Below are 23731 nucleotides of genomic sequence, written 5' to 3' on the forward strand. Positions count from 1 at the left end.
GGCTGCTTACATCTTGATAAGGTCATCAGCCAAAATGGAGGCGATCCACATGGTTGCTATTTAAATCATCTGTTGTAGCTGGAGTTATCTCTAGTCCTGCCTGGGCTGGCAGCCACTCAGACTCAAATAAACACACAGACACTTATATTATTTAAATTGTTTGACTCAGGCTCCTTGCTATCTAGTTCTTATATCTTAAATTAACCCATTTCTATTAATCAATACCTTGCCACCTGGCTCATGGCTTACCAGTACTTTACATCCTTCTCCTCATGGCAGCAGCTGGCAGGGTCTCCCTGCTTCAGCTTTCCACCTCCCAGAATTTTCCTCCTCCTTGTCCCTCCTACACTATCCTTCCTGCCTGGCTACTGGCCAATCCGCATTTTATTTATCAATCAATCATAGCAACATATATTTACAGCATATAGGACATCTCACAGCCATTTGTTTTCCTTTTGATCTATTTTTAAAACAAGAGTTGAGTCTAAGTTAATATACAGTATATTCTAGACAACAGTTGAAGAACATATATATCCATACATATATTTTTAATCTATAAGTCTTTTGTTATGTTTTAAGACAGATTACATTATAGATTTTGCAGATTCATTAACCATAGCCAATGAACATATGAATCAATCCTGAGATAAAAAATATTTACTAAGTCTTGAAATATTTCTTGAGAGCATAGCACAGAGAAATGATATAGATAAAAGATTTAAGAGTGTAAAGATGTTGAAGCTTAAAGATAAGAAACTCTGGGATCATTTGCTTATGCTGGCAGAAGTTGTTACAATCTGCAAAAATTTGGAACATGAGTGTGCCCTTTTTGGCTATCAGGATATACTTTCTGGATTATACAGAGAAGAGCCTCTGAGGAAAGGACAGCTCAGCGCCTGGGCTAGAGAGTTCAAGGTAGAGGGTGGGATATGCCAGCCATACCCTGTAACAGGTAGGGACTGGGGGATGCTGGGAGAAACTGGAGGCCAGGTCCACTTTTATATGTTAAGTAGGCACCTCAGCCATTGGTTCTGTCTTTAAAAATGAACAACAATGTCTATGTGCATTTTCCATACATTCTTGATAGATACTTTGTTTTAGACTAGTTTTATGTGATATATAAAAGTTTGAATATATTCTAAAGAGTAGGTAGTAGTAAGACAAGTTAAAATTGGCCACATGTGTATGTGTCCCAATTATGAATGTCCCACTACAAGTAACATTTAATTTAAAAATCAGTATCACTTTTGTTTTAAATGTTCTAGCATTTCACAGATGACAAACAAGTGCAAAATATCTCTCTTCCATTCTACCTAGGCTTTAGAAAGTTACTGAAAATGATATTTCAACTTACATAAATGATTGGTGGCTTCTGCCAGAGGGGAGGTAGCTTTTTCCACATTGTGATCTCTCCAGGAAACATCTCCTTCCAGTCTCTCAAAACTAATCAGCATGCTTCCTGAAAACAAGAGTGGTTAGCTACATATTGTATCAGGAAGAAACATTGGCACTGATGACCTAGCCACAGAAGGCCTCATTGATCCCTCTTACTTGAGGTTTTGGTGGAATTAATCACAATTATTGTACAGTTCTAGGAGAGAACAAATAGATCGTGTTCTTCAAAAGAAATGGCAAGGTTTCAGAGGAGAAAAAAAAAAGACTGGAAATTCTGCTGTGCCATGTTCTGAAAATACACTCTGTCAACAACTGCTTTCTGTTCGCTGCTTTAAAATAAATTATGTATGACAATATTCTAATAAGGTTTTACTCATGCAGAGTTTATGCTTATGTGTTATTTTTCAACATATTTTACTCTACAAAGGAGTTCATGGATCATAATGAATTACTTTGCAAATCAAAAAGGAGAAGGAAAATGGCACTTCTTCCTTCTCTTTAAAATACTGGCCAGCAGAGAAAAACGAATAGGATCCAGGGACAAGAAAGCTATACTTAGAAGGATTAGATTCTCCCACCCACTGCCTCCTCATCCTATCATGGTCTCATTCTTCTAGAGTCATCCAGAGTCCTTGGAAACCACAAATAGTCCTGAACTCACATGTCACATATATGGACCTACCTCAATCTCCATCATCCAGAATGGCAAAGAAGGAACAGTCTAAGGCTGAGAGTGAGAACGAAGTACATAATGTAAGCTAGCCCTTGATAGCTTTTACGAAAGTATCTTTGACATTTTGAAAAACAATTAAAAAGTACAAATATTAGCAAAAAAAAAAAAACAACCAAAAATATTTTGAGATGGATTTTCACTATTTTTGTCATCCTATATAATCTACATTTTCTTCTCTACTGTTTTCATCAATTTTATATGACCAAAATTAATAATTTGCCAAATTTATATATAGTCATTCAAAGATGAATCATATGTCTCAATTTCTTCTTATTTTGAAACTGATAATCTCTTTAGAATTATGTTTAGTATGTGTAGATTACTCTATAGAAAGTCTTTTGGTAAGTACATAAATGAAGGTTTTTTATTTTTTGTTTTGTTTTGTTTTGTTTTTTTAACCAGACACTTCCTAGAAAGAAATGAAGTACTAGACTGCTAATATTCATCTTCAGAGGAAAAGAAGACCAGAAATTACTTGCTCATATTATAACTAAAGAACACTGAAAAATGATTTAAGAAACTAATTTCTCTCATAATGCTGAAAAATACTATTTTGCATTTAAAAGTCTCTCCCTTTTTTGTTCAAGATGCAATGACTAAGGATGAATGTATATAAGGTACTATATTTACTCTATATTCCAGAGAGCTCCCATCCAGGAATAAATAAGCTGGGAGAGAGTAAAGCAATATCATTTCTCATGTTATGTATTTCATCCACATTAAAGTCTAGGTTTTTCTAGTATCATGATTGATTGATTCCAAACAACTTAGAGTGTGGATTCATGTCATGTAACAGCTAGCTGCCCCCCATTTCTACTCTGTATTTTGATACAAAGTGAGGCTTTTTTCCATATTAGGGAAGACTAGCTCAGGAGAGTGTTACTAGTGGAAACTGACTATACTGTGCTCAAACTACCTCTCACCTTCAATTCCCCTTGCCTGGAGCTTGGCTCACTTGGATCACTAATTAGCCATAATCACTATTAGTGCAGCTATAGCTTTAAGACTATTTCTAAGCTCCCCAGTTATTTTCAGGTTCTGTGTTCCCCTTCTCCTGCCCACTTGATTGGTTTTAAATTGCAACTGTCGACTCCAGCTTTCTATAGCACTTACTCATGACTGCTCCAGCGTTCAACTTTCTCTTTCCATTCAAACAGCTAAATTGGAAGTGTATAGTGTTTGATTTATATTTAGATGTAGTTTTTAAATGAAGAGTTAAAAGTTAAAAGTCTGCACAGCTGCAGGAAACATTATTGAAAGTCCTTTAAAACCATTATGTAGACTCTCCGAAATGGCTGCTACAAATGCACATTATAAAGTTGCCCTTTTAGCTGCTAGCATTTCATTTGAATTTGCACTGTTTCTCCCTTGCTATTGTCCGTATTTAATGGTAATCATTTAGTATCATAAAGCTAGACATGTTTCTCTACACAAGGATAATAATGGCACATGTAGAAAAAGAAGTTTGCAAGGAAGGGAGTTTGAAAATGTGGAAGACAGAGGGTGCAGGAGCTCATTCAAATTAGTTTGCAGCAATACTGGAATAAACTGGCTAAAACAACAGGTACTTTTATCATTTGCAGAGACTGAAAGTCCGTCCTTACCATGGACTTTATTTATGACCACTACAGTTTGTGAGGGACAACATCACGGACCCAGATTTCCTCCTCTGTTAGTTCTGTCACTGTCAACATCTACTTCATCCTGGGCTGACTATCGCTCTTAGAGAAAAGATGGCAGACATCTGCCAACTTGCTGGCAGGGCTCTCTGCTTTCTTCATACTCATCAGTAGACATTCACTTGTGAATGTAGAAGAACCGGAAGAAGAGAAGGGCTAGAGAAGAGAGAGAAGGGAAAGGCTTAGGGGACGGTGAGGATATAAAGAATAGGACCTGAACGAAAAATGAGGATAGAGAAGAGGACTTTCTCCAGCAACTGCAAATGAAGCTTCCCAGTGAGCTTCCTATAATTTGGGGGAGCATAGGGGATTCCTGGACATCTGGAACGTGTCTAACAATCTTTTCAAAAGAACAAGGAAGTAGATACTGCACAGTCAGCCACCAGTGTCTGCTCTATGCACGAAGGGTTAGAAGTCATAAAGTAAAAGTGGTTACATACAGATGAACCTGACCTTTGATTTAAATGTCCAGCTCATATTTCATTCATAATAGCTCAATGAAAACAGTTAAAATAAATCATAAGATTATATATTAAAGTGAGTGTATCTAAAGTCATTGTAGCAAGCTTTCTCATTGTCCCTGTCTCTTTTATTTGAAACCCTTGGACAAATGGCTATAATTTATTTCCTTTACTTGAAGAGTAGGAGAATAATTCCCATTTCTCTGGGAAGAGCTGCATCTATACTTTATTACAATATTTTCAATTTCCATTATAAGAAGTACATTTCCAATATCATCATAAATGTATTAACCCATTATTAGTAAATACACACAAGAGTATAATAAATGGGTGCCTTGGAATGTATAAAACTGAGGCAGAGTGTTTTGATCCCCAAGCTGTTTATGGGACAACCAAAGAGATAAGACACGTGTATAAATAACTCCAGTTTGAGTTAGAAAATGAGTCCATTAAAGTACAAACAGAGAGTAATGCAGAGTGCATCTCTTTCACTGGAAGATTATCTCTTACGTGAATTTTTCAAAGTAAATCTCAATTTCCAGTTCTTGGGGAAATTATTAGCCACACTTCTTAGTTTATCGTCATCAGCAGCTCTGCTTATTCTTATCATATGCCAGTTTTACCTGCTTAGGAATCACAATAGAAGGACTTTTTCTACAAAGCATTTAATTACTCCTTTGCCTCTAGGGATGTTATAAGCCAAGATATTAAGCTGAGATGGTGCTGTGTGCTCAGCCTGTAAACAGTTCTCATGCCCACACTAGCTATAACCTCCAGAGTAAACAACGCAATCTGCTAACATGGCAAAGGGATCCAGTCCCTATTTTAGGACTTAGCTGGAGATATGTAGTTTTTTTAATCCACAGATGTCCTCAATAACCAAAAGTTCAGAATAAACAAACACAAACTTTTGAATGAAATTATTCATATCTCTGTATGCTGCTTTAAACTAGTAGAGGTAACTAAAATGGATATCACAGGGAAAAAAATTGTCATGCAGAAGTAATGATAGTATACTCTTTTTCTGTTACTTTGGATTCACAGACACAATTTTGAATGTCAATTTTTGAGTAATAAAAAAATCACAGAACAAAGAGAGAAAGGTTTGATTTGGAGTCCAAATCATATCATAACTAACTACATATAGTATATCATAATTATTTTATCTGTTTGAATTTCATATATATACATATGGCTTTTCTACACTACTTAAAATACTCCTTTCTCTTAATTTTAGAAAGAAATATTTAGTTAAAAATTCTAAAATAAAAAAATAGATTATGAATCCAAATGTGAAAAATTATGTTCATGCTATTATTTTTTGTTTTACCTTCACAAGGATTCCCATATATTAATATGGGTAGTTGAGAATTGGCTGCTCATAATTTGGCAATAATAGTATGTTTAAGTAGGATAAAATTAATGATTTTCAGCTTCTTCAGTGTCAAATCCAGGGACTGTTGCCTGAACGATGTCATTAAAATTTCAAGTCATCCTTCAATACAATAACACATAAAAAGAAAAAGGAAAAAAAAGCACAGAACTAAAATTATTTGCCCAAGGCCTTGAAACTTACTAGTAAATAAATAGTGGAGGTGGGGCAGGAAGCCAGGCCTCTCTGTTGTGTCTGCACATTCATGGGATTCTGCATGGTTCATCGACAAAACCTTGCTGAGCGTTCAATATCCTCCAATCAACCATTAAAAAAAAGTCTGTTTTATTTTTCAGAGCCATGTAGTTATACATCATGGAAAACAGATATTCCTTGAAAGGTTTGGAGGCTGTAGGTTGATGAAATAGTGTATTTGGGCAGGTGTGGACAATATACACTAGTCAGTTCCTCCTTTGGCAGACATGACGGAGAGAATTTCTTCTCACTAAGACTCTCAAGGATGCTTTGAAGTGCTCTACTGGGGATAATGGGGAAAAATCTGGCCATAGCTTCCATTTATATAAAGAGAGTTTTTATTTTAAAAGCACTTTCCCATGCATTATGTAAATATACAGTAATGAATATTTAATCCAGAGGCATCTGAGCCTCATCTATATTTTTATGGGGCATCATTTAAGCAACTTTTAGTCTCCCAGTATCTCTGCCCTTTGAAGAACCCCACTTATGACAGCATGTTAAAAACTAGATTTAATAAATGTCCAATATCAGTTCATCTTGCATATAAATAAAACACTTCAATCTGAAATGCAGCTCATTACAGACAGTTTTGTCTTTATGGAGTCAGTGGGCAGCCATTCCTGGGACAATGGAAGTGAGGCTCTGCAGGACATGTAGAGCAACTTACTCTGTGGGGCTAAAATTGCTCAAGATTAAAATTAAAACAATAAACTTCAGCTCCTGAGTGTCTTCATTACTAAAGCATTGGGTCATTTACTTTAACAATGCCAACTTACTCTCTATTTCACATTCCCTTTAATTAGTTAAGGAAGTAATATGCAAGAGCACACCTCATGGTGTCCCATTACCTTGGAGAGATGCTTTTTCTGTTTCCAAAAATAGCATGTTTCAGCTCCTAAATTCTTTGTAGAAGGAAAGGATCCCAGTAGAAATAAGCCATGAAATACCATACTATGAACTTCTAAAAAGAATGTGCATGTGATAATGATAAAATATATATGGTACATATCATATGTACCACATTGCTGAAACAAAAATACATAGACTCAACTAATAACCTAGAAATAACATGCAGAAAAATGAACCTCAGTGGTAGGAATCTTGGACAAATGCCCAATTATTTCACCTAAAACCCAAATCACATAAGACACAATCTATTTTGTTGAAATTCCTATGTAGTAAGTATAGACTCACTCTCTTAAATTGTTTAGTTATTATAGTCTAATCTCTGACTTTGCCTGAGACTAACAGAAATAGTACATAATCATGCTTGTAAACTGTCAAATTAGTTTATGCCAGTGCATTGAACAATTTATCGTGCACAAAACTACAAAGTGTTTTGAAGGAATAATAGAAAGGGAACTTAACACCTATAAGATCTGTTTACCCAACTCCTGGCACCACCCTGAAGATTGTCAGTCATTACACATAACTAAAAGATAATAATCCTAAAGGATTTATCTTCATTAACACAATTGAGAATTTAAATATTACATTGTATAAACAGGTCTCATTAGGTGTAATTATGAAACAAACTTTTTATCTCTTTTATACTTATCCCAATGTCGTTTCCAGGTTGTCCCTAGGTGGTAACATAGATAGGCTCCTAACAGTTTGTTTATACATTGATAATAAAGAGTTCTGTGGCCATACTAATTCAGTAAACAAGCTCTCCTTCATAGAAACCTGGAAATCCATTCCAATTTAGTTTAATCTTTCCCATGTTCCCTCAGTTAGAGCCCAAACTGCACAGAAAGTACATACATGATCAGAGGTGGAACTTGCCTGACTTCTTCCTCTATTGCTTCCTCCTGGATTTGCTAACACAATTTCTTGGTCCTTTGGATTTTGGAGAAAGTAAAAGGAACTGGAGAGTGCTGAGTATCAACCGTTGTCTGATGGCTTTGTATTCTCTGGATCTCACACCTGTTTAAAGACAGTTTGAAGAGATTGACTCCACCTGTAGCTGCCTCCCTTTGTCTCAAGTTCCCTCATATATCTGATACTTCTATACTGCAGCACTATCTGAAAGCTTTCTGTCATCCTTTCAAGAGCATGGGTCCTGAAGACTCTGTGGTCATAATGACAGCTTCTTGCCAAGCACTCATCTTCCTTTATCTCATCCTAGCAGGACTCCAGTCTGTCGCTCTCACTTCCAGTGGTTCATCTTAGACTCAGATCCCCCTGTATTGTATCACTGTCCACTACAAACATTAGGAGACACATACTAAGTTTCCCAAAGCATTTTCTTGTACTTGCATTATTTATTTGAAAGAACAAAGGAACAGCATCCCATTCCTCCCAATGAAGGCAAGTAGGAGACTAAATATTCTACAATAGCTTTTTATAGGAAAATTCCCATTTCAAAGTGAGTCCAAATGTCTATTTTCTGAATACTTGTAAGGCCTACATGATGGCCAATATCTATTGCAAATTTGACATGATCTAGAATCGCCTAGAAGTCACGCCTCTAGCCATACTTCTGATGTGTGGCTTTTGGTAGATGGAGGTGAAAGGACTCATCCTGAAAGAGGGCTTTGGTTCCAGAAGAGATTAAAACCTGAAGGCTCACAGACCACCACTATACTTAGTTCTCTGCTTTCTTCCTGATGCGTGTGCAGAGGGATCAGATGCTTCAATTTCCCGTGGACAGGAGTTCTTCACTGTGATGGATGCACACATAGAGTGAGACAACATAAATCCCTTCCCCTGGCTTTACTTTTGTTAGGTGATTTTATCACAGAAAAATAAATAGTAACTAAGTCAACCTCTTTATAGTGAATGCTCAGGAGGCACATTGATTGGGGTTTAGACTCCTACTTTTAGGTTTTACAGGGTGCACTCATATGCAATTAACTTCCATTTTTCGAAAGTCTGAACCAAAAGTTGGATAGGAATACCACCTAAATGCCACTGATGCTTCTTTCTTGGTGCTGCATACTTAAGGAAATACAAAGAAGTTATTGAGATATAGTGACACAGACATATTTTATCTCTAGTGTGTAGGGTGGGAGAGATACCTAGAAACTAATGGCACATTGGCATTTAGTTAATCATTTCTATATCTGTATTTTATATAAATTATATAAACCAGCAGTATTCATTAATTAAATCATTATTCTACCCTCTGAATTAATGACATTCAGGTGCTGTCTCCTAATCAGTGATCCAAACTCCAAGGACTATATATAATATAATCTGTGGTAAACTTTTTAAGAAACATTTAACTTGTTTCTAAATGTTTTTATACTATAAGGATTAACCTTCATACTGATATCTATAATGCCTGGAGTAGTTTACATTCCCACCAGCAGTGTGTAAATGTGCCCTTTTACCCATGTCCTAGAAAGTATTTGTTGCCATTTCCTGTTAATGCTTACCATTCAGAGTGCTGCTTGTTCATTTCATTAGTCCACTTACTCATTGGGGTGTTTGATTCTTTTCTTGGTATTTAATTTTTGAGTTCTTTGTACATTCTTGATAATAACCCTCTATCTCATATGCAGGCTGATTCTTCACCCATTTGTTTATTTTCCTTTGCATAAGCGTTTTAATTTCATGTATTTCCACTTGTCACATTTTGAAATTATTTACTAAGGAATTTGAGTTCTTTTCAGAAAGTTCTTGCTTACACCTACACCTTGAAATATTTTCCTATTTCTTTCTGTAACAGTTTGAAAGTTTCAATTATACTTAAAATCTTTGTCCCACTTTGAATTTATATCTGTAAGGGGTGAAAGGAAATGATCTAGTCTGGTGCTATCAGTCAATATTCCCAGTATCTCCACTATTCCCAGCACTGTGTGTTGAAGAGGGTTTATTTTCTATGGTGTATGTTTTGGCATCTTTATCACAAATCAGATGGCTGTAGCTATATGGTTTTTAATCAGGGCACTCTATATCTATAATATTGATTTACGTGCATGTTTTGTGCCAGGGTCAAGCTCCTTTTATACGGCTCTGTAATATAAATGGAAATCAGTTAGTTTTGTGACATCTGTATCTTAGAGATGCTAAAGACTCCATCACAAGACTGAATTGATAAATGTATCCAGCAAAGTAGCAGGATATAACATCATGATATAAAAATAGTATTCTTCTTTTCTACAAATAAAGACATGCTGAGAGAGAAATTAGGAAACAAGATATATACAAAAAATTAAGAAAAATTAAAAATCCCATTCACAACATCCTAAAATTCTACCTTGAAATATAGCTTGCAAGATAGCTCAATCACACAAGATCACAAAATAGCTTTTCCTTGAAAGTATAAGGATTCAACTTTAATTCCCATAACTATGGTTAAAATATATATGTGTTTATTTTATTGTTAAATATATCTTAAATAATATATAATAAAAGTACATATAATAGAATATGCTTGTAATCTAAGCAGTGGACACAGGTGAAGACCTGGAGCTCACTGGCTACCTAGACTAGACTATTCTGTGAGCTGCAGGACACTGAGAAATCTTGCTCAAAACAGTGACTTGATCTTTAGCCTCCAAATAAATGTGCACACATATGGATGTGTACCAAAATGTGAGTTTCCACCAACACACACAGGAGCACATACATATACATAATATGTTACACACAAAAACGTTGGAATAAATCCAACCAAGAATGAAAAATATCTCTGAAGTGGAAATGTTTGCACATTGGAAAAAGAATATTTTTAATTTGTGTATTAGCAATGCCCAAAGAAATTGAAAAGATTGTCAATGGTGTGTTAAATAGAAAGTTCTATTGTAAGAAAATACTTTGTAATGTTGCCAAGGGTGTGGTTTCAAAAAAAAATGATAGAGGTGGGAATCAGAAATGGTCTTATAGAAAATTTGGAAAGAAACATGAAGGTAGATAGAATTTAGAACATACCTGTGTTGTCTCTTTCAAAATTAAACATAGGTTGGTAAGGATGAAAGGAATATGAAAGGAGATAAGAGAGCAAGGAAAGAGAAGTATGGAACTGTCAAAGAAAACTCACTTAATAAAAACAGACAAAGGAATAAATTTGATGCCTCCTGTGGCTGCAGAATTTATAAATGCAGCACAAATGATATATGCTATTATTATACCTAAGGTAATTGTGGCTTATGGTGTGCAATCACATCCATAAATTTCTAGGCAAAGACCATGAGGATAAATACAAAATTAGATTTGCGTAACTTTGCTCAGGCAACATTTTTAAAAGCAGAAGTATGAGACTTTGTTCCCCAAGTGACACAGTTTTATTTCTGTTTCTTGATAAAATTCTCTGACAAAACAGCTTTAAGGGAGAAAGGATTATGCAGTTTTCAGTCTCAGGTTACAGTCTAATCCATCATTGTGGGAAGTTGAAGGAGGAACTGGAAGTAGCTGGTCATATCCACAGTCAAAAGCAGATGAAAAGGAATAAAGACATAATTGAAGTCCAAGTCCATGATCATGAAATGATGCATTTCACATTCAGGGTGGATTTCCCCATCTCAATGAAAGCAATCAAGCTCAACCCACAGAAATGCCCACTTGGCCAACATGATCTCGGAAATTCCTCTTTGAATCTCTCCCCAGGTGACTCCATACAGTGCCAATTTGACAATTAAAAATAACTGTTATACCAAGGTTCACGTATTGGTCAGGTCTAAATTATTATGGGATTCAGACACATTCACTATCTCCAGATTACCATACACTCTAGCACTAAAAGAAAACTAAAGAGTGTCACAACTGCTTGTGCTAATTTAATGTCTCCATGATCACAAAGCCTGTCTCATTCTCATCTTGACATTAGCAGTAGCCACTAGAATGTTGGCCTATATGATATGCTAAGCACCACACATCTTAATGTGCACTTTCTGACTAAGGCTCAGTTAGCATATTTAGATACCAAATTAAATCCCCCATTAGTACATGAGGAAGCCCATACAGAGGGTTTTTATTTTCTCTAAGTTATTACTGTTCATAAATAAAGGTGTCCATCAACAGTCAAATTTCATAGATGAACTGCCTTTAGTGTCCTGGTATAAAACATGATTCCACCTCTCTAAGTGATTACATATAAATTTGATAATGTATTGGAAGTACTGTCGTGACAGCAACCATAGAGCTCAGAAGCACAATACTTGCTTCTGTTCCTTAGAATTGGATTTGCTTTTTAGTTCCATGATCTAATGAGAAGTGGGATCCCAAACTATTCTACATTGATTGTCAATTTATGAGTGTGGGTATACATGTATTCATGAACTTGTTTAGGTCAGAGGATAGGTAGGTAATTCATGTGTTATTGCTAAGATGCCATGCACTTTGTGATTTGGGACAGGATCTTTCACTGACACGTACAATTCAAAGATTAGCATTTTATTAGGCTAGGAGCCCAATGAGCTCCAGACAGCTACCTGTCTCCACATTCCTAGAACTGGAATTCTCGCAAACACAACCATGTCTTACATTTTCACATGGGCTCTAGGGACAGAACTCTTGTCCTCATACTTATGCAGAAAAAAACATTCCCTACTAAGCCATCTCTCTAGTACTATATATATAGAGAGAATATATATCATATATCATATATCAATCATATATCATACACCATATATATATTATATGCTAAGCACCATACAGTTTAGTTTCACACACACACACACACACACACACACACACACACAAACACACACACACACATACATATATAGCCTATATGCACATGGCTAATAATCTACTCTTGAAAGCCCTAGACAATATGAATATAAATACAATTAAGGCAAGAAAGACAGGATTCCTGTCCCTGGAACCTCTGGTTTTATCTTTAAATATGAAATGCTGTATTTTAAAAAATCCATTAAGTGCTGATATAATAAGATGAAACTAAAAATTTGGTGGCACAGCTTTGGAAAGACTGTCCCCTCTGCCTGAAGGGATCAGAAAACCAAGTGGCAGGTCACAGAGAACTTTCTTCCTCATGTTGTAATTTACATCCCCTTTGGTTATGTGCATTCATTACTTTATTCTTATGACTTATTCAAGTATTCAGTCATTTGGACAGCTACGTAAGTGAGCCTTTTGCCTTGTTGCAAGCATCTAATCAATATGTCTAAAATGACTAAGCAGATGGACTGGACTAAGGCTTGCTCCTGCTTTAGTAGGAGAGGCCAACATGACACACAAGCAACAGGATTCAAATGTCAATGATTTACAGTTATCTAGCTCCTAGTCCTAAGAAGTTTAAGTAAGAGGATTACCAGGAAAATAATTAAAAAGTGATAATGTGTGTTCTGCTTTAGGTCATAATGGGTTTCGTTAGATGAGCAGGGCAATGCTGCAGTTTCCAGCCCCCTCCCTTACTGTTTTGATGATTTTTCATGGCATAATCAATGATACTACAATCTTATTGTTATTCAGATAGGTAACGGATATTAACATTTGGGATCAGAGTCATTTCTCAACGGAGATGGAAAGAGGTTTGTAAAGGCCATTACCTCATCAACATTTAGTGTCTCTGCTGAAGAAGAGAGTATGGAAGAGAGGAATCAGACTAAAGAAGATGGAAGATTAAAAAAAAAAAAAGCCAAAGGAAAGGAATTTTTTCATTATACTGTGGACTTTAATGGTTCTCTGTTGTCAGTCTAATTTGTAAAGATCAATAGCTTCTCTTAAACTACAGTCCAGGCATCCCTATCTCCTTCTGATTCATCTGCTCGGCACATTATTTTCATTCTGAAAGATAAGAACATAAGGCATTTTCAGATATTTTTACTACTTGTACAGTTCTTTAAGCTATCAAATAACCCAAAGTGTGTATGGTAATGACAACTTTTTATAAAGGAGCAGAATGTGAAATCTCACAGTTGAAATACTGTCAAAATACAAGCAGGCTGCATTTTATCAGAGTGGATTTAAGCTGTGTTTACAAGTTGCCAAATATGTGAAAGAAAAATGAGAGGTGTAGTCAGGGTTTAGACGTTTTTCGGTGTCTATCTATAAAAACCTGTGATGAAACTGGCCCAGCTTTCTAATTTGTCTCAGTAGATCCTGTGTCCAAAAGAACTTCAGCATTCTTTTTTTTTTTTTTAGATTTATTTTATTCATTTCACATACCAACCACAGATCCCCCTCTCATCCTTCTTCCCACTTCCCAGCCTTCCCTCTTGACCCATCCCCCATTACCCTCCAAAAGGGTAAGAGTTCTCATGGGGAGCCATCAAAACCTGGTACACTCAGTTGAGGCAGGACAAAGCACTTCCCCTCTGCATCAAGGCTGAGCACAGTGTCCTACCATAGGTAATGGGGCTCCAAAAAGCCAGCTCATGCACCAGGGTTTGATCCTAATCCCATGGCCAGGGTTCCCTCAAACAGACCAAGCTACACAACTCTCTCCCATATGCAGAGGGCCTGGTCTGGTCCATATAGGTTCCACTGCTGTTGGTCTAAAATTCTTGCTCATATAATCCCTCTTCCTTCTCCTTGACTGGACTCCCATAGCTCATACTGGTACTTGGCTATGTATCTCGGCATCTGCTTCCATCAGTTACAGGATGAAGGCTTTAGCTTCTCTGGAGCTGTGGGTAGTAATCTGGTTAGTTTTACTTTACACCTAGTATCCATTTATGAATGAGTACATAGCATGTTTGTCTTTCTGAGTCTGGGTTACCTCACTCAGGATGACATTTTCTAGTTCCATCCATTTGCCTGCAAATTTCATAATGTTACTGATATTTTTACCAACCCCACATCTGACAGACGGCTGATCTCCAAAATACATAAAGAACTCAAGAAACTAGACATCAAAATACCAAACAATCGAATTAAAAAATGGCCTACAGAGCTAAACAGAATTCTCAACAGAAGAATTTCAAATGGCTAAAAGTCATTTAAGGTATTGTTCAACATTCTTAGTCATCAGGGAAATGCAAATCAAAACGACTCTGAGATACCATTTTATACCTGTCAGAATGGCTAAGATCAAAACCACTGATGACAGCTTATGTTGGAGAGGATGTAGAACAAGGGGAACGTTCCTTCACTGTTGGTAGGAGTGCAAACTTACACAGCCACTTTGAAAATCAGCATTGTGACTTCTCAGTAAATTGGGTATCAATCTACCTCAAGACCTTAGGATGCCACTCTTGGGCATATACCCAAGAATGTATGTACTCAATAATACCACAAGGACACTTGATCATCTATGTTCATAGCAGCATTATTCGTAATAGCCAGAACCTGGCAATAATCTAGATGCCCCTCAACTGAAGAATGGGTAAAGAAAATGTATATATATACAATGGAGTATTACTCAGTTGTAAAACAAACAAACAAAAACAAAAACAAAAACAAAAACAAAACCACATTCTTTATGAAAACACTTATCTCAGTAATTTCAACCATCAACATAGGTAATATTCTTCCTTATATTTTGTTTCCTCTCTGGTTAACCATATTTTTAACACTTACATCTGAAGCTCAACATTGATGGCATCATCTCATTGGTATCTCAGTAACTTGCTATGATATATTTCAATTCAAGAGGAGACAAAATAAAATATTCCTCATCAGAACATTGATGAATGATAATTTAAATTCTAACTATACACGTTCTGTGTGCATATAATTTTATACATCATAACACAGGTCATGGCCAGGTGATGGTGGTGAACACCTTTAATCCCAGCACCCTGGAGGCAGAGGCAGGTGGATCTCTGTGAGTTCGAGGCCAGCCTTGTCTACAAAGTGAGTTGTAGGACAAGGCTCCAAAAGCTACACAGAGAAACCTTGTCTAAAAAAAAAACCAAAAACAAAATAAAACAAAAATAAATAAGCAAATATATAAATTAAATAAATACATAAGTAGATAAATAAATAAATAAACAAATAAATAAATACACAGGTCATCATTTTTTGTCCATGATGGTAGGAGACTGGGTATATTGTCTCTTTTCAAATTATAATATTTTTAATTTTTGTTTATTGATATTTAACTGAATAGTAAGCCCAGAAGCATCTGTAAGTACACCTATACTATGTAAATTATCATGTAATCATAGCCTTCATTTCCTCAAGTTCCAATCTCCTAGTCTTATCCCCAACTCTGCATCAGAACATGTGCTTTAGTGTTTTCTGACCCCCACCCACAATTCGTGTGGATCCCACAGCTCTTTTCTTCCTAAACCTTCCCCTCAACACTCAATGTTTCAGCCCAACCTAAAGATCCAGAAGGCAATCCCTGCAAAACCACGGGTCACACCTGCCAGCGAAAGAGGTAAGTTAACTGCAGATCTTCACCTCTCCTTCTCCTCCTCCACAGTGAATCCTCCACCTCATCCCAGCTCTAGAGCAGAAAACTTGCTGAAGTTTCTCTTTCCCTTTTGACCCTATCTTTCCCTTTTGATCCCTTCCTGACAGATCAGGAAAACTGTCTCCTCCAAACTTTCTTGACCCAATTCATCCCATTCTATCAGGCTCTAACACCAGAAGCATTTCTAGGGGAATACACTACCTGAGCAGGCCAGGGAAATATGTAAGCTAACCAAAAACCTGCACCACTCCCTCTTCTCCAAATGCAATCCCCCAGCCTCATCCCTAGATCTGCAACAGAACACCTGCTGCAGCCTTCCTTCCCTACCTGCCCACATCTCCTGTGGATGACAAATAGAAATTTTCTTAAGTCACATGCCTTTAAGAGTAATAATTAATAATTTGAACGTATAACAGAAGTCACAGAGAGTGCTCAAATAGTTCATGTTATTCTAAAAATTTACAAGAACTGTGACCTTTGAGAACAACCTTAGACCCATGAAATTAAATTCAGTGAAGTAATTATAAGCACAAGGAATCCAAGGAATTCAACCTGCATTTATTGAGAAGAAACCTGAAAAAAGAGACATGAAGATATTACAAGGATGAAAACAGCAATCTATGCCAAAAATATACAAAAAGTATGATTGACATCATCATTGAAAGAGTGGGTCAGCACAAAATGCTGGAATGTAGAGGGAACCTGGTCCTGCAATTAATGGAGGACAGAAAAATGGTGACCAAGATAAAACCCATATTTTACTGAACTTTAAAAGAAGTTAGGTTTTCTATTTACTTATTTATTTTTTATTTTTGGTTTTTCAAGACAGGGTTTCTCTGTGTAGCTTTGTGCCTTTCTTGGAAAATATACAATGGGACATTTGTGTGTAAGAGGTAAAATTTACAACAATGCAGGGAAGACAAGGCTGCTGAAGCTTTACCATATTGAGAGGAAAGAAAGTAAAACACAAAGAATTTGAAATATAGGATTAGTAAATATGGTAAAAAAATTCTTTCATAAAACTTATCTGTAGCAAAGATACTAAGAAATATACCTGAAACACAGACATTCATTTCATGATTGAAACCAAGGAAAAATAAAAGAAATTGTACTAATGTGTTTAAGTACAAAACCAAAAATCAATAGGTTCAATGGTGCTGAAGAAAGGAAAGGTTTTGGTGACAGAAAGTGGAGGAGATTACATAAATAATCTCATGAATGGAAACTCTATATTAAATGGAATCATAAAGCAACACTAATTTATTTAAATAGTTCACATTAAATGAAGATAGTAAGTAGAACATTTAACATAAGTGTTATAATATTCTTATCAAGTGTATTATATTTTGTTGGAGGGTTTTTGTTGACTGGTAGAAGTTGTAGTCTCCCCATGGACTGTCAACTTATCTCAAAAGTTAGGCAACATGGGGCTCCTTCCATCCAGCAGAACTTCCTGCCTTTACCTGTCCTTATCTGGAGATGTCCCTGTGCCTGCAGGGCTGTCATTTTCTGAAAGCTCTCCCTAAACCAGATGCCTGATTCATCTTTAGCTTGACCATTGGCACAGATCCCTGCTGGAAGACTTGAGCTAGGAGCTCTGCCATAGAACCCTACTGCCACATACAAAGCCTTGCGATAGGAGTGTGACACTTAATGCAAATTAGGATTTGTCCTCGGACTCTCAAATCCTAGTTATTCCTTATACAATGGAATAAAATTGAGCTGTTTTGCTGAAAGTAGTCTCCCAGAGGGCTGTCTCCATGCGTGCTCACTGGCCCCTTTAAAAGCTTCCTGCTGCCATTTCTGCCTCTTTTCCCTCTTGGACTGGTGGCTGACAGGCCAAGAGGGAAAGAGGACCCCCACATTATTTAGAAGATGAATGAACATAAAAGAAAATATCCAGTCATTTTTTTTTTCAAATTACTGCTTGTATGGTTTCCGCATATTCAAGGTCTGGAAGAACTCATCATCTTTTGTATATTATGGTGTTCTGTGGAAAATATAGAGCACATATATCTAGCACTCGTTAAAAATCCAAGTTCTAGGTGGGTAATGCTGTGGAATTTCATTTTCTCACTTGTAAATTTGAAATCAATTCTTATTTGTAAAGATTACATTTAGCCATTGCATATGGCTCTACAATACATAAAGAATTTTTCATACAACTGTACACCATCCCCTCAGCATTTTTCTCCCATTTTCTCTCATATTTTCATATGATTATAGTAAACTGGGACTAGTATTGCACTCTTCCCAATACACTGGGTATCCTAAGCCATTTAATATTGGAATCCTCTAACTCTCATTTTGGAAACTTTGATATTATTGTGTTATTTTGTCATTTCGAATGACTTTGTAAGAGAAACCATCTTAAGGAAATAGATAAGAAACTAAATTCCAGTTTGAGTGCTATTCCAAATTACAGAGTCATGGAATTTCACATTTTTATATGTGGGATTACATTATGTTCAAACCACAGTAAAAGTTCATGGCAATTATCAAGTTACAGTTTTGTAAAGCACAAGTAGATTTGTCTGCTGTTAGGCAGCAATCTGAAGCTGAGTCACATGGGTAGCTTGGCAAACTTCCTGGAGAATTTGTGTCAACGTGTGTATGTGATATTCATATTTCCTTCTTGAAAGAATAATGGAATTTAAAAAACATTATTTATATTCTAAGGTAGCTGTTGATCCTTGAGTATGGAGTTAATGTGGTGCACAAATCTGGTATATTTGCTGGTTCCTCTAGACATCATGCGTTTAGGAGATTCAGAAAATGTTTATATTATATCATGTCCTTCTTTTTTATATACTATGCAAATGTGTAACTATCAAATAAATGACTACTAAGTAATATTAGAAAATAGGAGAGTTTTTCTTTCCCTTCCATGATGTCCAACAATGGTATCACTGTCTCTTCTATCACGTGTCACTTTTAAAACACTATTTATTACATGTAGTCAACTAACTCTATTACTATTCTAGAATGCTCTTGGATATTCCTGATTATTCTGTTACACTGATAATGTTGCATTGAGAACCAAGTAAAATTCAAATTTCAAATCTCTATTATGCTATCAAATATAATCTACTGGGAAAAACAAAAGCTATAAACATATTTGAAAAATACTCCAGTCACTAAACAAGGGCTTTTTAAATGAGAGCTAAACCTTGAGTGAAGCCAAAACAGATGCTGAATGTATAATGGACAACACATAGGAGAAAATAATCCTATTTTTAAACCACTTACTAGGTAATAGATTTTCTAAAAGCAGGGGATAGTATTGAATTTCATTGTGTTCACAATACCCCTGATACTGATTGTTGATACACAATCAATAGTATCACAGTTTCTGCTCCCTTCTCTTCTTTCCTATTTTCCTTTATTCTTCTGCTCAATAAGTATATATAAGAACTGTCATTTTGTAACACTTGATTTGTGTGAATCATTGCGTGACAACATATAGTGATTAACAACTTTAGCCTACTCTGATGAATAGTGTCTCAAGGAGCTTTTATCTTCATTCACCTTTCCCACCATTGTGGAACTGGTGTTTTGTTTGTTTGTTTTAATTTTTTGTTTTTGTTTTTGTTTTTTTTCATTAGCTCCTCATCCCTAGAATTGTCAGGACTGTGGTTTTGTTGTTGTTTTAATGTTTGGGGGGGGGGGGTCCACAAGAAGTCCCATGCATGAACATCAGTCACATACACAATCAGCAAGAGTGTTTATTAAAAAATTTCTAGTATGCAGGGGTCAACCATCTGACACATGGCAAATGACAAGCCCAAGAGAAGCTAGCAGGCTCCTTTCAAGCAGGATTGAGGGGATTCCAGCTGTGGTTAAGTGAACTTTGAAGTATTTGGGTATAGTCTTCTACTGGTACAGGGATCATTTTATGATTGGCTCTTGGTATCTGGTCAGCAACAGTGGTTGCTGTGTCAGGGGACTGTTTTCTGTGTCAGGGATCTGTTTGACTGAAAATAGCAAGGTTCCAGCTTGTGGCTGGGAAGGACCCTGATTGTTTTGCCTGAGGGTCTGATTGAAGCCAGCCATGAGTCAACATAGGATGGTGGGATAATATTGGGCATAAGTCTTAGCAAACTGGCACCTGGAAAAATAAGACAAAAAACAAATACAAATAAAACAAAAAGCAATTGGCACAGTTAGGGTCAGTCCTGTTGCAAGAGGAGATGGCTACTTCGGTCTTATTCTGACTTTCAAATATTTATTGGCCATTAGGATAAACTTTCTAGTAAATTAAGAGCTTTTATTTTACTGTTTTTAGTTGGACTCTATCATTTTATTACTGCTTTTAAAAATTCTTTAATTTTTTTGTTATTTATTATATTTGTGTTTTAATTTTATACATAAGCCATGTGTTCCCCTGTCTTTCCCATTCCCATCCCCACACCCACCTTCCCCACAGCCCCTCCCCTTCCTTCCCCATCTCCTCCAGGGCCAAGACTCCCCTGGGGATTCATTTAAACCTGGTGAATTCAGTACAGGCAGCTCCAGTCGCCTCCTTCCAGGCTGAGCAAAGTGTCCCTGTGTAAGCCCAAGGTTCCAAACAGCCAGCTCATGCACTAAGGACAGGTCCTGGTCCCACAGCCTGGGTGCCTCCCAAACAGTTCAAGCTATTCAATTATCTCACTTATCCAGAGGGCCTGCTCCAGCTGGGGGCTCCACAGCCTTTGGTTCATAATTCATGTGCTTCCATTCATTTGGCTATTTGTCCCTGTGCTTTTCCAATCTTGGGCTCAACAATTCACATTCTTACAATCCCTCCTCTTTCTTGACATTTGGACACCTGGAGCTCCACCTAGGGCCTGGCCAAAGATCTCTGCATCCACTTCCATCAGTTATTGGATGAGAGTTCCAACACGACCATTAGGGTGTTTGGCCATCTGATCACCAGACTAGGTTAGAACAGGCTTTCTCTCGACCATTGCCAGCAGTCTATAGAGGATGTATCATTGTGGATTTCTGGGGACCTCTCCAGCACTCTGCCCATTCCTGTTCTCATGTGGTCTTCATTCATCATGGTCTCTTATTCCTTGCTCTCCCTTTCTGTTCTTGATCCAGCTGGGATCTCCTGCTCCCCTAAACTTTCTTTCCCTCAAACCTTGCCCTTCATTACTCCCACTGTCGTCTAGGTTGTTCATGTAGATCTCATCCATTTCTCTGTCAATGGGCAATCCCTGTGTATTTCTTAGGGTCCTGTTTTCTAGGTAGCCTCCCTGGAGTTGTGTAGCAGTTTAGTCATATTTGATTTTACATCTACTATCCTACTATGAATGAGTACATATCATGTTTGTCCTTCAGAGTCTGGGTTACCTCACTCAGGATGATTTTTTCTAGATCAATCCATTTGCCTGCAAACCTCATGATGTCATTGTTTTTCTCTGCTGAGTAGTACTCCATTGTGTATATGTACCATATTTTCTTTATCCATTCTTCAGTTGAAGGGCATCTAGGTTGTTTCCAGGTTCTGGCTATCACAAACAATGCTGATATGAACATAGCTGAGCAAATGCCCTTGTGGTATGATTGAGCATTCCTTGGGTATATGCCCAAGAATGCAACAGCTGGGTCTTTGGCTAGATGGATTCCCAATTTTCTAAGGTAGCACCATATTGATTTCCAAAGTGGCTGTACAAGCTTGCATTCCCACCAGCAGTGGAAAAGAGTTCCCCTTGCTCCACATCCTCTGCAGCATAAGCTGTCTTTTTTTTTTTTTTTTTTTTTTTTATATATCTTAGACATTCTGACAGGTATAAGGTGGTATCTCAGAGTCGTTTTGATTTGCATTTCCTGGATAATTAGGGATGTTGAGCAATTCCTTAAATGTCTTTCAGCCATTTGATCTTCTTCTGTTGTGAATTCTCTGTTTAGTTCTATTGCCCATTTCTTAATTGGACCGTTGGGCATTTTGATATCTAATTTCTTGAGTTCTTATTTTTCCTTCTTTTTTTTATTATTATTAAATTTGTGTTTCAGTTTCACACATCAGCCATGGGTTCCCCTGTCCTCCCATCCCGCCCTCACCCCCACCTTCCCCCAGCCCCACCCCTCCTTTCCCATCTCCTCCAGGGCTAAGACTCCCCTGGGGATTCATTTAAACCTGGTGAATTCAGTACAGGCAGGTCCAGTCCCCTCCCTCCAGGCTGAGCAAAGTGTCCCTGTGCAAGCCCAAAGTTCCGAACAGCCAGCTCATGCACCAAGGACAGGTCCTGGTCCCACAGCCTGGTGCATCCCAAACAGTTCAAGCTATTCAATGGTCTCACTTATCCAGAGGGCCTGCTCCAGCTGGGGGCTCCACAGCCTTTGGTTCATAATTCATGTGCTTCCATTCATTTGGCTATTTGTCCCTATGCTTTTTCCAATCTTGGGCTCAACAATTCACATTCTTACAATCCCTCCTCTTTCTTGACATTTGGACACCTGGAGCTCCACCTAGGGCCTGGCCAAGGATCTCTGCATCTACTTCCATCAGTTATTGGATGAGAGTTCCAACACGACCATTAGGGTGTTTGGCCATCTGATCACCAGACTAGGTTAGAACAGGCTTTCTCTCGACCATTGCCAGCAGTCTATAGAGGATATATCATTGTGGATTTCTGGGGACCTCTCCAGCACTCTGCCCATTCCTGTTCTCATGTGGTCTTCATTTATCATGGTCTCTTATTCCTTGCTCTCCCTTTCTGTTCTTGATCCAGCTGGGATCTCCTGCTCCCCTAAGCTTTCTTTCCCTCAAACCTTGCCCTTCATTACTCCCACTGTCGTCCAGGTTGTTCATGTAGATCTCATCCATTTCTCTGTCAATGGGCAATCCCTGTGTCTTTCCTAGGGTCCTGTTTTCTAGGTAGCCTCCCTGTAGTTGTGAGTAACAGTCTAGTCATCTTTGTTATACATCTAGTATCCTTCTACAAGTTAGTACATACCATGTTTGTCCTTCTGAGTCTGGGTTACCTCACTCAGGATGCTTTCTTCTCGATCCATCCATTCTTGAGTTCTTTATATATTCTGAATATCAGCCCTCTGTCAGATGTGGGGTTGGTGAAGACCTTTTGCCATTCTGTAGGCTGTCGCTTTGTCTTGTTGACCATGTCCTTTGCTCTACAAAAGCTTCTCAGTTTCAACAGGTTCCATTGATTAATTGTTTCGCTCAGTGTCTTTGCTACTGGTGTTATATTTAGAAAGTGATCTCCGGTTCCAATGCATTCAAGAGTACTTCCTACTTTCTCTTCTATCAGGTTCAGAGTAACTGGATTTAAGTTGAGGTCTTTGATCCACTTGGACTTATGTTTTGTGCATGGTGAGAGATATGGATCTATTTGCAGCCTTCTATAAGTTGACATCGAGTATGCCAGTACCATTTGTTGAAGATGATTTCTTTTTTCCATTGTACATTTTTGGCTTCTTTGTCAAAACTTACATGTTCATAGGTGTGCGGGTTAATGTCAGCATCTTCAATTCGATTCCATTTTTCCACATGTCAGTTTTTATGCCAGTACCAAGCTGTTTTTATTACTGTAGCTCTCCAGTAGAGCTTGAGGTCGGGGA

Source organism: Onychomys torridus, chromosome 9, assembly GCF_903995425.1.
Source record: "Onychomys torridus chromosome 9, mOncTor1.1, whole genome shotgun sequence".
Taxonomy (NCBI): Eukaryota; Metazoa; Chordata; class Mammalia; order Rodentia; family Cricetidae; genus Onychomys; species Onychomys torridus.